This window comes from Salvelinus namaycush, chromosome 37, assembly GCF_016432855.1.
Source record: "Salvelinus namaycush isolate Seneca chromosome 37, SaNama_1.0, whole genome shotgun sequence".
In the NCBI taxonomy this organism is placed as follows: Eukaryota; Metazoa; Chordata; class Actinopteri; order Salmoniformes; family Salmonidae; genus Salvelinus; species Salvelinus namaycush.
This window is the reverse complement of record NC_052343.1, coordinates 17,706,343-17,717,149: the sequence shown is the minus strand read 5'-3', so window position 1 is coordinate 17,717,149 and position 10,807 is coordinate 17,706,343.

The window sequence follows — 10,807 nt, the reverse complement described above, 5'->3', positions numbered from 1 at the left end:
AAGAAATGGAGTGAATAACTTGATCTGGGGTCGAATAAAAGCTCTCGGCATGACGTGTCACCAGTTTCCTGTTTTCTGGAGAGCGCGTGAAGGGACCTGGTTTTGCCTTCTGATAAGCTGTCGTTATAGACGACTAATATCTCCGGTTTTGATTTTATTTGATACATGTGACAATATCATCGTAAAGTATGTTTTTTCAATATAGTTTTATTAGATTATTGAAATTTATTCGGGACGTTAGGCGTGTTGCGTTGTGTGCCTTTGTTCAGGAAGGAGAGCTTCGCGCTACTTTGCTAGCTTTCCGTGCTAATTGACTGGAGAAGAGGACATTCTAAAACCAAACAACGATTGTTCTGGACAAAGGACCCCTTGTACAACATTCTGATGAAAGATCATCAAAAGTAGGACCCATTTTATGATGCTATTTCATATATCTGTCGAACATGTGAAATAGTCGTTTGCGCCCAGATTTTGGACATGCTCTCGCTATAACTAAGCTGGATGTCGTAATGAAGTTATTTTTAGAATTCTAACACGGCGATTGCATTAAGAACTAGTGTATCTATCATTTCCTATACAACATGTATTTTCTAGTAACGTTTATGAATAGTTAGAGTGAACAGAATAGTTGAGTGTCATAAAAATATCCGCACATTCTGGGAAAAAGATGCTACGTTAGCACAATGTATAACCACTGATTTCAGCTCTAAATATGCACATTTCCGAACAAAACATAAGTGTATGTATAACCTGATGTTATAGGACTGTCATCTGATGAAGGTTTATGAATGTTAGTGAAAATTAATATCTTTTGCTGGTTTATTCCCTATCGCTAACGTGCCTATTGCTATCGCTAACGTGCCTTGATGAATGAATGCGGTAGTGTGGTAGGCTATTGTAGTAAGCTAATATAATGCTATATTGTGTTTTCGCTGTAAAACACTTAAAAAATCGGAAATATTGGCTGGATTCACAAGATGTTTGTCTTTCATTTGCTGTACACCATCGATTTTTCAGAAATGTTTTATGATGAGTATTTAGGTATTTGACTTGGTGTCTGTAATTACTCTGGCTGCTTCGGTTCTATTTCTGACGGTAGCTGTGATGGTAGCTGCAATGTAAAACTGATTTATATCTCAAATATGCACATTTTTCAAACAAAACATAGATTTATTGTATAACATGTTATAAGACTGTCATCTGATGAAGTTGTTTATTGGTTAGTTTGGTTGGTTCTTGGTTAGTTAGGTTGGCTTTGTGCATGCTACCTGTGTTGTGAAAAATGTCTGTCCTTTTTTGTATTTGGTGGTGAGCTAACATAAATATATGTGGTGTTTTCGCTGTAAAACATTTTAAAAATCGGACATGTTGACTGGATTCACAAGATGTTTATCTTTCATTTGCTGTATTGGACTTGTTAATGTGTGAAAGTTAAATATTTCTAAAAAATATCTTTTGAATTTCGCACTCTGCCTTTTCAGTGGAATGTGGGAGGAGTTCCGCTAGCGGAACGCTGGAGCCAGACAGGATAACCTGCAGGGTCAGATAATAATAATCACAGTGGTTAGAGAGGGTGCAACAGGTCAGCACCCCAGGAGTAAATGTCAGTTGGCTTTTCATAGCCGATCATTCAGAGTTAGAGACAAGAGGTACAGTAGAGAGAGAGTCCAAAACAGCAGGTCCGGGACAAGGTAGCATGTCCAGTGAACAGGTCAGGGTTCCATAGCCGCAGGCAGAACAGTTGAAACTGGAGCAGCAGCATGACCAGGTGGACTGGGGACAGCAAGGAGTCATCAGGCTAGGTAGTCCTGAGGCATGGTCCTAGGGCTCAGGGGAGAAGAAAGAGAGAAAGAATGAGGAAAAGGGAGAGAGAATTAGAGGGAGCATACTTAAATTCACACAGGACACCGGATGAGACATGAGAAATAGTCCAGATATAACAGACTGACCCTAGCCCCCTGACACAAACTATTGCAGCATAAATACTGGAGGCTGAGACAGGAGGGGTCGGGAGACACTGTGGCCCCATCCGACGATACCCCCAGACAGGTAGACAGGTAGGATATAACCCCACCCACTTTGCCAAAGCACAGCCCCCATACCACTAGAGGGATATATTCAACCACCAACCTACTACCCTGAGACAAGGCCAAGTATAGCCCACAAAGATCTCCCCCACGGCACGAACCCGAGGAGGGCACCAACCCGGACAGGAAGATCACGTCAGTGACTCAACCCACTCAAGTGACGCACCCCTCCTAGAAATGGCATGGAAGAGCACCAGTAAGCCAGTGACTCAGCCCCCGTAATAGGGTTAGAGGCAGAGAATCCCAGTGGAAAGAGGGGAACCGGCCAGGCAGAGACAGCAAGGGCGGTTCGTCACTCTAGTGCCTTTCCGTTCACTTTCACACCCCTGGGTCAGACTACACTCAATCATAGGACCTACTGAAAATATGAGTCTTCAATAAAGACTTAAAGGTCGAGACCGAGTCTGCGTCTCTCAGATGGATAGGCAGACCATTCCATAAAAATTGAGCTTTATAGAAGAAAGCCCTGCCTCCAGCTGTTTGCTTAGAAATTCAGTGTAGAGAGGCTAGCACTGGAGTAATATGATAAAATTTTGGGGTTCTAGTCAAGATTCTAGCAGCAGTGTTTAGCACTAACTGAAGTTTATTTAGTGCTTTATCCAGGTAGCCGGAAAGTAGAGCATTGAAGTAGTCTAATCTAGAAGTGACAAAAGCATGGATTAATTTTCCTGCATCATTTTTGGACAGAGAGTTTCTGATTTTTGCAATGTTATGAAGATGGAAAAAAGCTGTCCTTGAAATATTCTTGATATGTTCGTCAAAAGAGAGATCAGGGGCCAGAGTAACGCCGAGGTCCTTCCCAGTTTTATTTGAGATGACTGTACAACCATCAATATTAATTGTCAGATCCAACAGAAGATCTTTTTGTTTCTTGGGACCTAGAACAAGCATCTCTGTTTTGTCCGAGTTTTAAAGTTAAACATTTGCCGCCATCCACTTCCTTATGTCTGAAAAACAGGCTTCCAGGGAGGGCAATTTTGGGGCTTCACCATGTTTCATCGAAATGTACAGCTGTGTATTGTCCGCATAGCAGTGAAAGTTAACATTATGTTTCCGAATGACATCACCAAGAGGTAAAATATATAGTGAAAACAATAGTGGTCCTAAAACGGAACCCTGAGGATCACCGAAATTTACAGTTGATTTGTCAGAGGACAAACCATCCACAGAGACAAACTGATATCTTTCTGACAGATAAGATCTAAACCAGGCCAGAACTTGTCCATGTAGACCAATTTGGGTTTCCAGTCTCTCCAAAAGAATGTGGTGATCGATGGTATCAAAAGCAGCACTAAGGTCTAGGAGCACGAGGACAGATGCAGAGACTATTTTCATCATGTCAAGAGATATAGTATTAAAAACCTGAGTGTCTTCCTTGATCCTAGGTCCTGGCAGTGTTGTGCAGACTCAGGACAACTGAACTTTAAAGAGGAGTCCGTAATTTGCTTTCTAATTATCATGATCTTTTCGTCAAAGAAGTTCATGATTTTATCACTGCTGAAGTGAAAACCATCCTCTCTTGGGGAATGCTGCTTTTTAGTTAGCTTTGCGACAGTATCAACATTTTGGATTGTTCTTATTCTCCTCAATGAAGTTGGAAAAATAGGATGATCGAGCAGCAGTGAGGGCTCTTCAATACTGCACAGTACTGTCTTTCCAAGCCAGTCGAAAGACTTCCAGTTTGGTGTAGCGCCATTTCCGTTCCAATTTTCTGGAAGCTTGCTTCAGGGCTCGGGTATTTTCTGTATACCAGGGAGCTAGTTTCTTATGACAAATGTTTTTTGTTTTTAGCGGTGCGACTGCATCTAGGGTATTGCGCAAGGTTACATTTAGTCCCTCAGGTGGTTAACCGGTTTTTGTACTCTGACGTCTTTGGGTAGGTGGAGGGAGTCTGGAAGGGCATCTAAGAATCTTTGGGTTATCCGAGAATTTATAGCACGACTTTTGATGATCCTTGGTTGGGGTCTGATCAGATTATTTGTTGCGATTGCAAATGTAATAAAATGGTGGTCCGATAGTCCAGGATTATGAGGAAAAACATTAAGATTCACAATATTTATTCCACGGGACAATACTAGGTCCAGAGTATGACTGTGGCAGTGAATAGGTCCGGAGACATGTTGGACAAAACCCACTGAGTCGATGACGGCTCCGAAAGCCAGTCAGACATCATCCGCCTGCACTGTTGGCTGCAGTGTGGACAAGCCCACTATCTATGGCTCTGGTAGGTCTTGACTTTCCGCACGGTGTGTTTAGAGAGGACGTTGAGTTGGATGAGCTTCTATGGTATCATTGGCATCCTGATGGTGTGATATTCAACCTGAGGATTCTTCTCTTCACAAGATGCAGCTAATAAGACATATTTATTATCAAACGTGATGGGTCAGTGGTGTGTGTGTGTTATGGGGGGGTTGCTGAATGTATCCCACAGGGACCGGCTCACACACACTGCTGTTGTGTCCGTGCCGTCCATACCCCTTGACTTATTTCACATTTTGTTGTGTTACAGCCTGAATTCAAAATCTATATTTTTTTACCCGTCTACACACAATACCCCATAATGACAAAGTGAAAACATGTTTTTAGAATTTTATGGCAAATTGTATTGTAAATTAAATACAGAAATATCTCATTTACATAAATATCCACACCACTGAGTCAATACTTTGTAGAAGCACCTTTGGCAGTGATTACAGCTGTGAGTCTTTCTGGTTAAGTTTCTAAAGCCTTGTTCACACTGCAGGCCTTAATGCTCAAATCAGTTTTGTTTTTCAAATCCGTTTTGGAATACTGACTTTCCAAACAGCAAGTTACAAGTGATCAAATCTGATTTGTGTGTGTCCAGACAGCAGTTATTTGATGACATGGCAACGATAGTTGTCATAGTAACAATGGGTGTGTGCAGTAGTGTAGGCTGATTGGTGGTGGTGCTCGTGAATCCTATCACTCAGAAGGTATAGAGCAAGCTAATGCTTCAACAATGTCTGCCGTGGACGTTTCCCAGTTGCTTTGAATGTTCAAAATCACAGTGTAAGAACACTTTTAAAGCCTCAAAGTAGATTTGTAGTCAAAACTGTAACTCGGTCACTCAGGAACATTCACTGTCTTGGTAAGCAACCTTAGTGTAGATATGGCCTTGTGTTTTGGGTTATTGTCATGCTGAAAGATTTTTTCATCTCCCAGTGTCTGATGGAAAAGAGACTGAACCAGGTTTTCCTCTAGAGGTTTGCCTGTACTTAGCTCCATTCCGTTTATTTTTATGCAAAATAATCCAGAGTCTTTGCCGATGGCAAGCATACCCATAACATGATGCAGCCACCACCATGCTTGAAAATATGAAGAGATGTTGTGTTAGATTTGCCCCAAACATAACACTTTGTATTCAGGACATAAAGTTTATTTCTTTGCCTCATTTTCTGCAGTTTTACTTTACTACCTTATTGCAAACAGGATGCATGTTTGGAATATTTTTTATTCTGTACAAGCTTCCTTATTTTCAATGTAATTTTGGAGTAACTACAATGATGTTGATTCATCCTCAGTTTTCTCCGATCACAGCCATTAAACTCAATAACTGTTTTCACCATTGGCCTCATTGTAACGGCTGTCTAATTCCTCCTCCTCGGATGAGGAGAAGGAGTAAGGGTCGGACCAAAATGCAGAGTGGTTAGTGTTCATTATTTAATGAAAGTCAACAAAACACTTCAAAATACAAAACAACCAACAAACGTGACAAACCGAAACAGTCCTGTGTGGCACAAACACTGACACAGGAACAAACACCCACAAAACACACGTGAAACCCCGGCTGCCTTAGTATGATTCTCAATCAGGGACAACGATTGACAGCTGCCTCTGATTGAGAATCATACCAGGCCGAACACAAAATCCCAACATAGAAAATCACACATAGACAAACCCACCCAACTCACGCCCTGACCAACTAAATAAATACAAGACAAAAGAAAACAGGTCAGGAACGTGACATAACCCCCCCCCTTAAGGTGCGAACTCCGGGCGCACCAGCATAAACTCTAGGGGAGGGTCTGGGTGGGCGTCTGTCCACGGTGGCGGCTCTGGCGCTGGTCGTGGTCCCCACCCCACCATAGTCAATCCCCTCTTCCGTAGCCTCCTCCAAATTAACCCCACTAGATTAAGGGGCAGCACCGGACTAAGGGGCAGCACCGGACTGAGGGGCAGCACCGGACTGAGGGGCAGCACCGGACTGAGGGGCAACACCGGAATGAGGGGCAGCACCGGAATGAGGGGCAGCACCGGACTGAGGGGCAGCACCGGACTGAGGGGCGGATCCTGGCTGGCTGGCTCTGGCGGATCCTGGCTGGCTGGCTCTGGCGGATCCTGGCTGGACGGCTCTGGCGGATCCTGGCTGGACGGCTCTGGCGGATCCTGGCTGGACGGCTCTGGCGGATCCTGGCTGGACGGCTCTGGCGGATCCTGGCTGGACGGCTCTGGCTGGTCCTGGCTGGACGGCTCTGGCTGGTCCTGGCTGGACGGCTCTGGCTGGTCCTGGCTGGACGGCTCTGGCTGTTCATGGCCGGCTGGCTCTGGCTGCTCATGGCCGGCTGGCCCTGGCGGATCCTGGCTGGACGGCTCTGGCTGGTCCTGGCTGGACGGCTCTGGCTGGTCCTGGCTGGACGGCTCTGGCTGGTCCTGGCTGGATGGCTCTGGCTGGTCCTGGCTGGACGGCTCTGGCTGTTCATGGCCGGCTGGCTCTGGCTGCTCATGGCCGGCTGGCCCTGGCGGATCCTGGCTGGACGGCTCTGGCTGGTCCTGGCTGGACGGCTCTGGCTGGTCCTGGCTGGACGGCTCTGGCTGCTCCTGTCTGGCGGAAGGCTCTGGCTGCTCCTGTCTGGCGGAAGGCTCTGGCTGCTCCTGTCTGGCGGAAGGCTCTGGCTGCTCCTGTCTGGCGGAAGGCTCTGGCTGCTCCTGTCTGGCGGAAGGCTCTGGCTGCTCCTGTCTGGCGGAAAGCTCTGGCTGCTCCTGTCTGGCGGTTTCTGGTTAAGTTTCTAAAGCCTTGTTCACACTGCAGGCCTTAATGCTCAAATCAGTTTTGTTTTTCAAATCCGTTTTGGAATACTGACTTTCCAAACAGCAAGTTACAAGTGATCAAATCTGATTTGTGTGTGTCCAGACAGCAGTTATTTGATGACATGGCAACGATAGTTGTCATAGTAACAATGGGTGTGTGCAGTAGTGTAGGCTGATTGGTGGTGGTGCTCGTGAATCCTATCACTCAGAAGGTATAGAGCAAGCTAATGCTTCAACAATGTCTGCCGTGGACGTTTCCCAGTTGCTTTGAATGTTCAAAATCACAGTGTAAGAACACTTTTAAAGCCTCAAAGTAGATTTGTAGTCAAAACTGTAACTCGGTCACTCAGGAACATTCACTGTCTTGGTAAGCAACCTTAGTGTAGATATGGCCTTGTGTTTTGGGTTATTGTCATGCTGAAAGATTTTTTCATCTCCCAGTGTCTGATGGAAAAGAGACTGAACCAGGTTTTCCTCTAGAGGTTTGCCTGTACTTAGCTCCATTCCGTTTATTTTTATGCAAAATAATCCAGAGTCTTTGCCGATGGCAAGCATACCCATAACATGATGCAGCCACCACCATGCTTGAAAATATGAAGAGATGTTGTGTTAGATTTGCCCCAAACATAACACTTTGTATTCAGGACATAAAGTTTATTTCTTTGCCTCATTTTCTGCAGTTTTACTTTACTACCTTATTGCAAACAGGATGCATGTTTGGAATATTTTTTATTCTGTACAAGCTTCCTTATTTTCAATGTAATTTTGGAGTAACTACAATGATGTTGATTCATCCTCAGTTTTCTCCGATCACAGCCATTAAACTCAATAACTGTTTTCACCATTGGCCTCATTGTAACGGCTGTCTAATTCCTCCTCCTCGGATGAGGAGAAGGAGTAAGGGTCGGACCAAAATGCAGAGTGGTTAGTGTTCATTATTTAATGAAAGTCAACAAAACACTTCAAAATACAAAACAACCAACAAACGTGACAAACCGAAACAGTCCTGTGTGGCACAAACACTGACACAGGAACAAACACCCACAAAACACACGTGAAACCCCGGCTGCCTTAGTATGATTCTCAATCAGGGACAACGATTGACAGCTGCCTCTGATTGAGAATCATACCAGGCCGAACACAAAATCCCAACATAGAAAATCACACATAGACAAACCCACCCAACTCACGCCCTGACCAACTAAATAAATACAAGACAAAAGAAAACAGGTCAGGAACGTGACATAACCCCCCCCCTTAAGGTGCGAACTCCGGGCGCACCAGCATAAACTCTAGGGGAGGGTCTGGGTGGGCGTCTGTCCACGGTGGCGGCTCTGGCGCTGGTCGTGGTCCCCACCCCACCATAGTCAATCCCCTCTTCCGTAGCCTCCTCCAAATTAACCCCACTAGATTAAGGGGCAGCACCGGACTAAGGGGCAGCACCGGACTGAGGGGCAGCACCGGACTGAGGGGCAGCACCGGACTGAGGGGCAGCACCGGACTGAGGGGCAACACCGGAATGAGGGGCAGCACCGGAATGAGGGGCAGCACCGGACTGAGGGGCAGCACCGGACTGAGGGGCGGATCCTGGCTGGCTGGCTCTGGCGGATCCTGGCTGGCTGGCTCTGGCGGATCCTGGCTGGCTGGCTCTGGCGGATCCTGGCTGGACGGCTCTGGCGGATCCTGGCTGGACGGCTCTGGCGGATCCTGGCTGGACGGCTCTGGCGGATCCTGGCTGGACGGCTCTGGCGGATCCTGGCTGGACGGCTCTGGCGGATCCTGGCTGGACGGCTCTGGCTGGTCCTGGCTGGACGGCTCTGGCTGGTCCTGGCTGGACGGCTCTGGCTGTTCATGGCCGGCTGGCTCTGGCTGCTCATGGCCGGCTGGCCCTGGCGGATCCTGGCTGGACGGCTCTGGCTGGTCCTGGCTGGACGGCTCTGGCTGGTCCTGGCTGGACGGCTCTGGCTGGTCCTGGCTGGACGGCTCTGGCTGGTCCTGGCTGGACGGCTCTGGCTGTTCATGGCCGGCTGGCTCTGGCTGCTCATGGCCGGCTGGCCCTGGCGGATCCTGGCTGGACGGCTCTGGCTGGTCCTGGCTGGACGGCTCTGGCTGCTCCTGTCTGGCGGAAGGCTCTGGCTGCTCCTGTCTGGCGGAAGGCTCTGGCTGCTCCTGTCTGGCGGAAGGCTCTGGCTGCTCCTGTCTGGCGGAAGGCTCTGGCTGCTCCTGTCTGGCGGAAGGCTCTGGCTGCTCCTGTCTGGCGGAAAGCTCTGGCTGCTCCTGTCTGGCGGAAGGCTCTGGCTGCTCCTGTCTGGCGGACGGCTCTGACGGCTCGGGACAGACGGGCAGCTCTGACGGCTCGGGACAGACGGACAGCTCTGACGGCTCGGGACAGACGGACAGCTCTGACGGCTCGGGACAGACGGGCAGCTCTGACCGCTCGGGACAGACGGACAGCTCTGACGGCTCGGGACAGACGGACAGCTCTGACGGCTCGGGACAGACGGACAGCTCTGACGGTGCTGGGCAGGCAGGCAGCTCAGACAGCGCTGGGCAGGCAGACAGTTCAGACAGCGCTGGGCAGGCAGGCAGCTCAGACACTGGCTGCGCTGGAGAGGAGGAAGGCTCTGACAGCGCTGGACAGGTGGGCGCAACTGGAGAGAGAAGACGGAGAGACAGCCTGGTGCGGGGGGCTGCCACCGGAGGACTGGTACGTGGAGGTGGCACCGGAAAAACCGGACCGTGAAGGAGGACACGCGCTCTTGAGCACCGAGCCTCCCCAACCCTACCAGGTTGAATGGTCCGCGTAGCCCTGCCAGTGCGGCGAGGTGGAATAGCCCGCACTGGGCTATGCTGGCGAACCGGGGACACCATCTGTAAGGCTGGTGCCATGTACTTCATGGCACCCGGCTCAATGCCCAACCTAGCCCTACCAGTGCGGCGAGGTGGAATAGCCCGCACTGGGCTAAGCACGCCGTGCGCTTTACCGCATAACACGGTGTCTGACCAGTACGACGCCCTCTCACTCCACGGTAAGCACGGGGAGTTGGCTCAGGTATCCTACCCGGCTTTGCCACACTCCGCGTGTGCCCCCCCCAAGAAATTTTTGGGTCTGACTCTCGGGCTCCCAACCGCATCGCCGCGCTGCCTCCTCATACCAGCGCCTCTCTGCCTTCGCTGCCTCCAACTCCGCCTTGGGACGGCGATATTCCCCTGGCTGAGCCCAGGGTCCCTTGCCGTCCAGGATCTCCTCCCAAGTCCATGAGTCCTGTGTCTTCGGTCTCTGCTGCTGCTGCTGTCTGTTTCCACTCCGCTTGGTCCTTTGGTGGTGGGTGTTTCTGTAACGGCTGTCTAATTCCTCCTCCTCGGATGAGGAGAAGGAGTAAGGGTCGGACCAAAATGCAGAGTGGTTAGTGTTCATTATTTAATGAAAGTCAACAAAACACTTCAAAATACAAAACAACCAACATAGAAAATCACACATAGACAAACCCACCCAACTCACGCCCTGACCAACTAAATAAATACAAGACAAAAGAAAAGAAAACAGGTCAGGAACGTGACACTCATGGTGAAATCCCTGAGCAGTTTCCTTCCCCCCCGGCAACTGAGTTATGAAGGACACCTGTATCTTTTGTAGTGACTGGGTATATTGATACACCATCCAAATTGTA